Consider the following 12,643-nt stretch of genomic DNA (forward strand, 5'->3'; position numbering starts at 1 on the left):
CTTTCTGATTTGTTTTTAAGCAAGTAACAGAAGACGATAAAATAACCATGTGTGGAATTGTGAAATCACCTAACATAAAAAGACAGAGGGATAGATAACACCAACAGAGATAAAGAAAAGTGATGAATTAAAGAAAGTGAATGAACTGAGAGCTTAATCTTGGAGGAGGGACTTCGAGTTTTTTGTTGTTTTTTAAGCTAATAAAACCAGAGTGGCATATTCCTTGTTCAATGTAATGTAATGGGAACTATCCAACGTCCTAGATGTACAACTCATTTTCCTTGCCGTTTTTTCCCTCCTAAACCTTCAATACCAATAGTCCTTCTTGATTTTTTTCTTCATTAACAAAGTTTTAATTACCTTTTGGCTCCCTTGAGATACTTTTGAACCTGCACCTGGAATCATGGAAATGGACTGTATCCCAAACTGAAAATTTATTTAGGGAATTTTATTATTATGGCACTCTTTGCAATCAATCATATTGAGCAGCCACGCCTTAGCAATGTGCATTCAGGTGACTACTGATATTCAGGTATTGTTATAGTTTGCTGCAGGGTCACCTACATCAGCAGCAAATAATGACACCTAACATGTACTTCATTTCATGTTTTGAAAGCATTTTAATGTATGTGATATTTTATTTCCCAAAAAATGGTGTTTGGAAGACAGGGCTGGTAGCATCAGCCCCTTTGATAGATGTGGCATTTGGGTTCTGAAATGTGTCTGAACTTTTCCAAGTACTCGGATAGTGAGTTCTTTGTCATCTGACTGTAAGTCTGGCAAATATGCTTTCATTAGCAATATTTCTATTCTCTTTGAGAGAAGGGAAAGCTACTTTTCTTTGTTCCAAAGTAATATTGGAGTTTGAAGCCAGTGTGCACAAAGCTGGGAGGGAGGTGTTACTACCTCTTTTTTTTTTTTACAGGAATCTCTTTGGAGAGAGATTGCTTTGCTTCCTCCTGAGGGACCTCATACATTTGAAGGGTTTCTGGTCAGGTTGGGAATGAATTTGAGAAGCCTTTACCTTGTAGGTTTTCCAACATCTTTCTATGGCTTCTTCTTCCATTTTCAGATTCTATTGTGCATTTCCATACTGAGAGTATTACTTCCTTTGGTGATATACATGAGTGCATATATATATTTGTAAAAAATCGATCATTTAAATCTGTTCAAATGCCTTATCTGTGCAGAGAACTGTCCAGAGCCCTACAGGGTGTAGAACAATATGCAAAATACTGCTTCTTATTTCATGAAGTTATAAATTATATGGAGCATTAGAATTGCAGTTTGAATAGATATCCACTGATTTATATTTTCAATAAATAATTATCTGGTATCAGCTATGTATCAGGTCCTAGATGCTATGTGCTGGGGATAAAAGGCAAACAGCACCCTGTTCTTATGGAGCTTATTGCTTCGGGAAGGATGGCATGAACATTACTCTTGCTCCTACACTACAGCAGCTACTCATAATTGCCTATGGATAATTCCAGGTATTTCTTAGACTTAGCTTTTTTTCTAGTTAGGATAAAAGTAGTCCTGTAGCAACCCCTTCAATTGGTGTACTTCTTTGCAACTTCTACATTTGAAATCTAGGACATTTACTTTTGGTTTTCAAAGAAGAGTATAGCTTGGCTTTTAACAATTTGTTTTCAGTCTGAACTGGAAAAAAATGACCCAGTTCATCAGATTTACCTAAAATGGGAGGAAACAGTGATATAAATTGGTACAAAAATATCTGGTTAGTTCAACTTGATTTTCATGGATTTAGTAGCTTGTAGAGCTATAAGATTTCATCCAGTATTCAAGTTTTATAGACCAGAACACTGTTGAATGGATGAAAGGTAAGGGGATAGGAGGCAAAGGGACAAATTAAGAGAACTTAGCAATACAGGCAAGAGTAGTTAATGATTCACTTTAGTTAGCAGCTGTGAAAATTGAGAAAGATGTAAGTAGAAATAAGAGAGATTATGGAGGTAAAATGTGCAGAAATTAATATTGATTGTGAGAAAGGAAGGAAACGGAGAACGTGCAACTACTGTGAGAATTTTTTTAGCCTGGTACTGTTACCAGAACTATGGACCACAGAAAGAGAAGTTATTTGAAAGAAATTATAGCTAGACAGAAACTGCAGTGCTGTGTGACCTGACAACTTAAAAATAATATAAATAAGTCAGCAGGATGCCCCAGATGAATCTAAGCAGGGAATGAAATTTTGTAGCCAAGGAAACCTATTCTCTGACCACCAGAGGTCCATGGGTATGTGTTCGTGAGTATGTGGGCTTTGGGGGTTTTGGCTGAAGAGGGAAGGAAAGGCTGGTGAAAATGCACTTGGAGAGAATAGAGGACAGGATGGAGTCTCTTCTTTGGTTTTGCTGCTACGACTAAGTTGATCTGTAATAGTAAGAGGGCAAGCAAAACCCATCAATAAAAGAAAGCAAGAAGAAGGAAGAGAGGGAGGGAAACCCTTCACTGCAATTGGAATATTCATTTAGTCCATGTGAAACTCACCCTGGGGACTCTCAGTCATATTTTTGTGTGTGGGAGGGGAGGTCTTTTGGGAGCTGAAGGTCTTTCATTAGTGAATGGAGACAGGAATCAGGAAATGTAAATTATTATTATTATTATTATTATTATTATTATTATTATTATTACAGTAGTCCCTCCTTATCCATGGAGGGTAGGTTCCAGGACTTCCAGTGGATGCCTGAAACCATAGGTAGTACCAAACCATACATATATACTATATTTTTTCCTATACATACATACCTATGATAAAGTTTAGTTTATACATTAGGCATAATAAGGCGCAGTAAGAGATTAGGCATAGTAAGAGATTAACAATTAAAAGTATAATAGAATTATAACAATATACTGTAATATAAGTTATGTGAATAGGGAGTATCTCACTCTGAAAATATCTTATTGTACTGTACTCATCCTTCTTGTGGTGATGTGAAATGATGAAATGTCTCCATGATGATATGAAGTGAAGTGAATGACATAGGCTTGTGATGCAGTGTTAGGCTACTACAGTATTGACCTTCTGACCATACATTGGAAAGAGGATCATCTGCTTCTGGTGATCCTGGATTATCAAGCCATGACAATGCTGATGGTTGCATGTCAGGAGCAGATAATATTGATGACTAACAGGTAAGTTGCACGGACAGCATGGATATCCTGGGCAAAGGGTGATTCACATCCTGGGTGGAACGGAGTGGGTTAGCACAAGAGTTCATCACACTACTCAGAATGACAAGCAATTTAAGAATTATGAATTGCTTATTTCTGGAATTTTCTTTTTAATATTTTTGTACCACAGTTGGCCATGGAATAATGAAACTGTAAACAGAAAAACTATAGAGAAGGGGGAAATTTCTATATTATTAATGTGACTTTTTTAAACAATAGGCTGATTATTACTGGAGACATCTGAGCTTTGGGTAAGAACCTCTGAGAGTTAAACTATTAAATCAACACACAATGAATCATAATAAAGATATAAAAATGGGTTTCCTAACCCATAGGACTGGGATATAACTTGACATATCTAACTGGATAAAGAAAATGTGGTACATATAGATGATGGAATACTAAAAAGCCATAAAAAGGAACAAGATCATGTCCTTTGCAGCAACATGCATGGAGCTGGAGGCCATTGTCCTAAGCACATTATTATAGGAACAGAAAACCAACTACAGTTTTTTCTCACTTATAAGTGGGAGCTAAATATTGAGTACACATGAACACAAAGAAGAGAACAATAGACCCTGGGAAAGTAGAGGGTGGGAGGAAGATAGAGATCAAAAAACTACCTATCAGGTACTATGGTTATTACCTTGGTGGTGAAATAATCTGTACACCAAAACCCGGAATGTGCAATTTACCCATGTAACAAACCTGCATATGTACCCCCTGAACCTAAAATAAAAGTTGGAAGGACGAAAAATTTTAAATAACAAAAATAAATCTGTTAATTAAAAAAATTGATTATCTATGGAATCCCAGAGGGTGGAAATAATATCCTTCATTGATTGAGTGCTCACGAAATGCCAGGAACTATGCTAAATATTTTACATAATTATCTTATTAATCCTTACAACAGGTATTGATACTTTTTTTTTCACATGAGGAAACAGAAGACTGAGAAGAAAAGAAGCTTGCTCAAGGTCACATAGCGCTGGAATTTAAATTCACATCTATTATACTCTTTTTTTTTTTATACTTTAGGGTTTTAGGGCACATGTGCACAATGTGCAGGTTTGTTACATATGTATCCATGTGCCATGTTGATTTCCTGCACCCATTAACTCATTTAGCATTAGGTGTATCTCCTAATGCTGTCCCTCCCCCCTCCCCCCACCCCACAACAGTCCCCAGAGTGTGATGTTCCCCTTCCTGTGTCCATGAGTTCTCATTGTTCAATTCCCACCTATGAGTGAGAACATGCGGTGTTTGGTTTTTTGTCCTTGCGATAGTTTACTGAGAATGATGTTTTCCAGTTTCATCCATGTCCCTACAAAGGACACGAACTCATCATTTTTTATGGCTGCATAGTATTCCATGGTGTATATGTGCCACATTTTCTTAATCCAGTCTATCGTTGTTGGACATTTGGGTTGGTTCCAACTCTTTGCTGTTGTGAATAGTGCCGCAATAAACATACGTGTGCATGTGTCTTTATAGCAGCATGATTTATAGTCCTTTGGGTATATACTCAGTAATGGGATGGCTGGGTCAAATGGTATTTCTAGTTCGAGATCTCTGAGGAGTCGCCACACTGACTTCCACAATGGTTGAACTAGTTTACAGTCCCACCAACAGTGTAAAAGTGTTCCTATTTCTCCACATCCTCTCCAGCACCTGTTGTTTCCTGCTTTTTTAATGATGGCCATTCTAACTGGTGTGAGATGGTATCTCACTGTGGTTTTGATTTGCATTTCTCTGATGGCCAGTGATGATGAGCATTTCTTCATGTGTTTTCTGGCTGCATAAATGTCTTCTTTTGAGAAGTGTCTGTTCCTGTCCTCTGCCCACGTTTTGATGGGGTTGTTTGTTTTTTTCTTGTAAATTTGTTTGAGTTCATTGTAGATTCTGGATATTAGCCCTTTGTCAGATGAGTAGGTTGCAAAAATTTTCTCCCATTCTGTAGGTTGCCTGTTCGCTCTGATGATAGTTTCTTTTGCTGTGCAGAAGCTCTTTAGTTTAATGAGATCCCATTTGTCGATTTTGGCTTTTGTTGCCATTGCTTTTGGTGTTTTAGACATGAAGTCCTTGCCCACGCCTATGTCCTGAATGGTATTGCCTAGGTTTTCTTGTAGGATTTTAATGGTTTTAGGTCTAACATATAAGTCTTTAATCCATCTTGAATTAATTTTTGTATAAGGTGTAAGGAAGGGATCCAGTTGCAGCTTTCTACATATGGCTAGCCAGTTTTCCCAGCACCATTTATTAAATAGGGAATCCTTTCCCCATTTCTTGTTTTTGTCAGGTTTGTCAAAGATCAGATAGTTGTAGCTATGCGGCATCATTTCTGAGGGCTCTGTTCTGTTCCATTGATCTATGTCTCTGTTGTGGTACCAGTACCATGCTGTTTTGGTTACTGTAGCCTTGTAGTATAGTTTAAAGTCAGGTAGGGTGATGCCTCCAGCTTTGTTCTTTTGGCTTAGGATTGACTTGGCAATGCGGGCTCTTTTTTGGTTCCATATGAACTTTAAAGTAGTTTTTTCCAATTCTGTGAAGAAAGTCATTGGTAGCTTGATGGGGATGGCATTGAATCTATAAATGACCTTGGGCAGTATGGCCATTTTCACGATATTGATTCTTCCAACCCATGAGCATGGAATGTTCTTCCATTTGTTTGTATCCTCTTTGATTTCATTGAGCAGTGGTTTGTAGTTCTCCTTGAAGAGGTCCTTCACATCCCTTGTAAGTTGGATTCCTAGGTATTTTATTCTCTTTGAAGCAATTGTGAATGGGAGTTCACTCATGATTTGGCTCTCTGTCTGTTATTGGTGTACAAGAATGCTTGTGATTTTTGTCCATTAATTTTGTATCCTGAGACTTTGCTGAAGTTGCTAATCAGCTTAACGAGATTTTGGGCTGAGACAATGGGTTTTCTAGATATACAATCATGTCATCTGCAAACAGGGACAGTTTGACTTCCTCTTTTCCTAATTGAATACCCTTTATTTCCTTCTCCTGCCTGATTGCTCTGGCCAGAACTTCCAGCACTATGTTGAGTAGGAGCGGTGAGAGAGGGCATCCCTGTCTTGTGCCAGTTTTCAGAGGGAATGCTTCCAGTTTTTGCCCATTCAGTATGATATTGGCTGTGGGTTTGTCGTAGATAGCTCTTATTATTTTGAGATACGTCCCATCAATACCTAATTTATTGAGAATTTTTAGCATGAAGGGTTGTTGAATTTTGTCAAAGGCCTTTTCTGCATCTATTTAGATAATCATGTGGTTTTTGTCTTTGGTTCTGTTTATATGCTGGATTACATTTATTGATTTGCGTATGTTGAACCAGCCTTGCATCCCAGGGATGAAGCCCACTTGATCATGGTGGATAAGCTTTTTGATGTGCTGCTGGATTCGGTTTGCCAGTATTTTATTGAGGATTTTTGCATCAATGTTCATCAAGGATATTGGTCTGAAATTCTCTTTTTTGGTTATGTCTCTGCCAGGTTTTGGTATCAGGACGATGCTGGCTTCATAAAATGTGTTAGGGAGGATTCCTTCTTTTTCTATCGATTGGAATAGTTTCAGAAGGCATGGTACCAGTTCCTCCTTGTACCTCTGGTAGAATTCAGCTGTGAATCTTTTTGGTTGGTAAGCTATTGATTATTGCCACAATTTCAGAACCTGTTATTGGTCTATTCAGAGATTCAACTTCTTCCTGGTTTAGTCTTGGGAGGGTGTATTTGTCGAGGAATTTATCCATTTCTTCTAGATTTTCTAGTTTATTTGCATAAAGGTGTTTGTAGTATTCTCTGATGGTAGATTGTATTTCTGTGGGATCGGTGGTGATATCCCCTTTTTCGTTTTTTATTGCATCTATTTGATTCTTCTCTCTTTTCTTCTTTATTAGTCTTGCTAGCGGTCCATCAATTTTGTTGATCTTTTCAAAAAACCAGCTCCTGGATTCCTTAATTTTTTGAAGGGTTTTTTGTGTCTCTATTTCCTTCAGTTCTGCTCTGATTTTAGTTATTTCTAGCCTTCTGCTAGCTTTTGAATGTGTTTGCTCTTGCTTTTCTAGTTCTTTTAACTGTGATGATAGGGTGTCAATTTTGGATCTTTCCTGCTTTCTCTTGTGGGCATTTAGTGCTATAAATTTCCCTCTACACACTGCTTTGAATGTGTCCCAGAGATTCTGGTATGTTGTGTCTTTGTTCTCGTTGGTTTCAAAGAACATCTTTATTTCTGCCTTCATTTCATTATGTACCCAATAGTCATACAGGAGCAGGTTGTTCAGTTTCCATGTAGTTGAGCGGTTTTGAGTGAGTTTCTTAATCCTGAGTTCTAGTTTGATTGCACTGTGGTCTGAGAGACAGTTTGTTATAATTTCTGTTCTTTTACATTCGCTGAGGAGAGCTTTACTTCCAACTATGTGGTCAATTTTGGAATAGGTGTGGTGTGGTGCTGAAAAAAATGTATATTCTGTTGATTTGTGGTGGAGAGTTCTGTAGATGTCTATTAGGTCCACTTTGTGCAGAGCTGAGTTCAATTCCTGGACATCCTTGTTAACTTTCTGTCTCGTTGATCTGTCTAATGCTGACAGTGGGGTGTTAAAATCTCCCATTATTATTGTGTGGGAGTTTAAGTCCCTTTGTAGGTCACTGAGGACTTGCTTTATGAATCTGGGTGCTCCTGTGTTGGGTGCATATATATTTAGGATAGCTCTTCTTGTTGAATTGATCCCTTTACCATTATGTAATGCCCTTTTTGTCTCTTTTGATCTTTGTTAGTTTAAGGTCTATTTTATCAGAGACTAGGATTGCAACCCCTGCCTTTTTTTGTTTTCCATTTGCTTGATAGATCTTCCTCCATCCCTTTATTTTGAGTCTATGTGTGTCTCTGCACGTGAGATGGGTTTCCTGAATACAGCACACTGATGGGTCCTGACTCCTTATCCAGTTTGCCAGTCTGTGTCTTTTGATTGGAGCATTTAGCCCATTTACATTTAACATTAATATTGTTATGTGTGAATCTGATCCTGTCATTATGATGTTAGTTGGTTATTTTGCTCGTTAGTTGCTATAGTTTCTTCCTAGCCTTGATGGTCTTTACAGTTTGGCATGTTTTTGCAGTGGCTGGTACCGGTTGTTCCTTTCCATGTTTAGTGCTTCCTTCAGGAGCTCTTTTAGGGCAGGCCTGGTGGTGACAAAATCACTCAGCGTTTGCTTGTCTGTAAAGTATTTTATTTCTCTTTCACTTATGAAGCTTAGTTTGGCGGGATAGGAAATTCTGGGTTGAAAATTCTTTTCTTTAAGAATGTTGAATATCGGCCCCCACTCTCTTCTGGCTTGTAGAGTTTCTGCTGAGAGATCAGCTGTTAGTCTGATGGGCTTCCCTTTGTGGGTAACCCGACCTTTCTGTCTGGCTGCCCTTAACATTTTTTCCTTCATTTCAACTTTGGTGAATCTGACAATTATGTGTCCTGGAGTTGCCCTTCTCGAGGATTATCTTTGTGGCGTTCTCTGTATTTCCTGAATCTGAATGCTGGCCTGCCTTGCTAGATTGGGGAAGTTCTCCTGGATAATATCTTGCAGAGTGTTTTCCAACTTGGTTCCATTCTCCCCATCATTTTCAGGTACACCAATCAGACGTAGGTTTGGTCTTATTATACTCTTAAGGACTGTGGAAGGGTGAGTAAGAATAAGGCACATATTTCTGGTGTTTTGCCCCTATGATCAAAATTACCCTTATTATGAAGATAGAAATGTCATCATATCTGGGCCCAACTACACTAAATTTTAAATCACCTGACTATGCCTTTTTATTCTGATTCTCTGATCTCCAATGAACTGTCTCTCTTGGAAAATTATTTGGTAGACATTGATCTTATGAATGTGGCAGTTGATTCCACCAATGAGCACAAACTCAGTCTGCTTAAAAACTAAGATAATACATTGAGGACCAAGGTAATTTCACCCTATGAGAACTCTGGAAAGGCAACCAAATGATATCTTTATTCATTCATTTGCTTGTCCATTTGCTATTCTTCATGATTACTATGTGTAAAGCACTGTGCAAGTCACTGGAGATACAGTGCTATAACAAGAGACATATTTTTATTGTTCTCAAGGCCTAGTATACTAGGAAATAGAGACATGGAACAAATCTTTGTTCAAGTAGTTAACTTTAATAATTATTGTAGGACCCAAGAAGAATTGCAGGATGTGATGTAGGTATGGAATAAGCAAACTTATCTGATATAGGGAATCAGAGAAAATTTACCTGTTGAAATTTCTCTGCATTACATTTTGAATATAAATGTGTTTCTGATACCTCAATAGATTTTTGGGAGATGTTGGGCTTTTAATTAAAAATGTTCCAGTAAGTGATCTAAAATATCTTCCTGGAAGTTGGGGGAGAGAGAGAGAGAGCGAGTGAGCACAAGCTAGAAAATAATGCTGATAGTTTAAATGGTGGGAGTGGATGAAAGCAGACATAAAGAGGAAATGACAGTCTTTGGGACACCTATCCTTAGAGGGCAGGAGGAAACTGAGAAACCAAGGAAAGTAAAGTTATAAAGTAACCAGAAAATAAAAAGTGCTGGCATAGTTCAGTATCACAATATTCAAAGGAAGATAAGATTTAAAAGAGGCAGGAAAGATTGTCACCAGGATAAAAAGCTATGGACAAGAGACATAGATTGAGGACAGGAACTGAAGGTTGTGGTGGAGATTACTGACCTATAATAGACCCATTCTACTCTTCTCTTTTATAAGCAAATGGATTCCTGATTCTTAGCTGAGCACAAGGTTGCCCAGTAAAAGAATTACATATATCCACCTATTTTGCATCTTTATGGGCCATATGAATAGTTCTGACCAATTACATAAACAAGAAATATTGAGTGGAGCCTCTGATAAGTGCTACTCAAAAAAGGGGGAACGTTTCATTCTTACTCCCTTCATTTAGTTGGTTGCTTGGAATGTTGGTGTCATGCTAAGGGGTCCAGCAATAATGGTAGGCCCTAGAATATGGGTACTACATTCCTAACATTACAAGGACCTTGAAGAAGTTATACATCTTTCCCCTATTTTCTCCATCCTCAGTGAAGGGGTTAGCTTGAATAAGAAAGAAGAGGGCTCCAATAGAAATTTTGAGGTGTGTATAATGGTGAAACATTGAAGAAGAAAATAAGAGCCTTTCTTCCATTTTTCTGATCAAATAATGATGGCACTTCCTGTCTTCTTTCACAGTGGGAAAGATAATATAAACTATTAAAAATATATAATTCTAGATCTTACTCTGTAACCTATTATTAAATTTTTGAAGGTAGCATTTTCACTTTTCTCACCTTTATGTTTCTCCGTGGTGTCTAGCAGAGGCCATGTCAAATTGCAGAAACTCATCTATTCTCCGTGACCATGACTCCTGGCCATAACTGAGTGGACGGTGGATAGGACACCTAAAGCAAGTTGGTGCAATCATATTGGCTCTTTCAGGATCTTGGAATTGGGATTTAGAGACCTGTGACTTACATGAGTATACTTGGGAGTTATAAGGCAATGGCTGTCCTATATGTACATAGAGAGGCAGAGACAACAGGTATGGAGAGAGAGAATGATAAAGCAGCCATATAAAAGAAAGACCATGTGTTCCTTGAGAGAGAGAGTGTGTAAGAGAGAAAGGTAGAGGTAGGTTGAGAGAGAGAGTAACAGAGAGAGAGAGAGAGAAAATGATAAAAGAGTAGCTACTTGGATTTTTGATCTGTCTCCAGGTCTTCTGAGGCCTGCTTGCATTTCCACATACCATCACTCAAGATAATCTCTGTGATGAGTCTTTGTAACTTGCACACACACACACACACACACACACACACACACACACACACACACACACACACACACACACACACACACACACACACACACACACACACACACAAAAGTCTTCATGCATGATAAATTATTCCCTGCAGTTCCACAGAGATCTTCTAAGGGGAAAAAAAATATAAGTCCACTTAACCCAATCTCAGAATGGCCTTATTTTAGTTTTGTGACAGTTGCTAGTGGTCCAGAGTATTTTTCAGGTTCCAAGGGAGACATGGAGATGTGGGACTATTCAAACAGCTGGAACTTGAGGATGTACTTGGGGCTATAGAGATGATGATAGAAGTGAAAAAAGTGAATAAGATGATCAACTTTTAATTTTACAAGCTCAAACACTCAAGAAACCAAAGCATCGTGAATGGAAAAGAAAAGATAGGGTACATTTCTAATTTTAAAATAATTATAATCTAGGTAGAGAAAAGTAAAATATACACATACGCACCCAGAACTAAATGAGTGCTGCAGATTATAAGCATTATAAGATATAAAGAAGATAGCTATTATTGCTGAGCTATTGTTTTCAGGTATTAAGAACGTCAGGTTTGATTTAGGCTATAAAGGACAACTTTGCTCTCACAATGGAAAATGTAGTGACTTGAGGTCAGCTTTTCTACTGACTAGATATGTGACTATGATCAGCCACTTTACATTTCCAATTTCACAGCAGTTTCCTCCTCTGTAAAATGAGGGCTTTGTATTGGATTCATTAATTCATTCAAAACATAAACTTTAAGTGCCCACTGTAATGTACAGAACTAGGAATACTGCATAAATACCAGTCTTCTAAAAAGACTGTCACTCTGATGTGGCTATGAACAAAAGACAGTGGGAGGCAACTAAGCTACCTACAGGTAAAGAAAAACTCCATTGAGACCATGTTTGGATGAATAGGAGTTGTTAGGTGAATCCGATAATGATGGAACCTTCCAGAGAAAGGGTTGCATAGATCATTGCAAATGTTTCTTGTAGCATTAATATTTTTCTTCGTTTCTGCTTTGTTTAGAGGAGGAGGAAGGGAGTGAACAAATGTTGGGTAGGAGTTAAGCGTATGAATTGAAGAGAAGATAGAAGGAAATAATTTCCTGGGCTTCTTCAAACTCCTAAAATGTATTCAAAGTGAATTCCATGAAGGAAAACACATGAAAAAGCAGATAATTAAAACCTCCTTTGCCTCCTCTGTATTTCTGTCTTGTATAAGATCTTACAGACACTGCAAAAATGATATAATAGGATTCATGTCCCTCATAGACGTTTAGGACTCCCATACAGAGGCAGTGTGTGGAGTGCTTAATAATTTGAGTTTTGAAGACAGATCACATGCTAGCTAACACCACCACCTACTAGTTGTAAGATCTTTAAAAAATTTAAACTTTTTTGTGCCTTTGTCTTCTCATCTGTAAAATGGAGATGATAACAATAGCTACTTCCTATGGTGAGAATTAAATGTATTAAACACATAAAGTGCTTAGAACCAGCACATAAAAGCACACTGGCATTTTAAAATAATAGCATATTAGTTATTATTACCTGTTATTCCATAGAGAGTTTACCACTGAGGTGAGGTAATGGCAATATGC

This window comes from Hylobates moloch, unplaced genomic scaffold, assembly GCF_009828535.3.
Source record: "Hylobates moloch isolate HMO894 unplaced genomic scaffold, HMol_V3 SCAFFOLD_12, whole genome shotgun sequence".
Lineage (NCBI taxonomy): Eukaryota > Metazoa > Chordata > Mammalia > Primates > Hylobatidae > Hylobates > Hylobates moloch.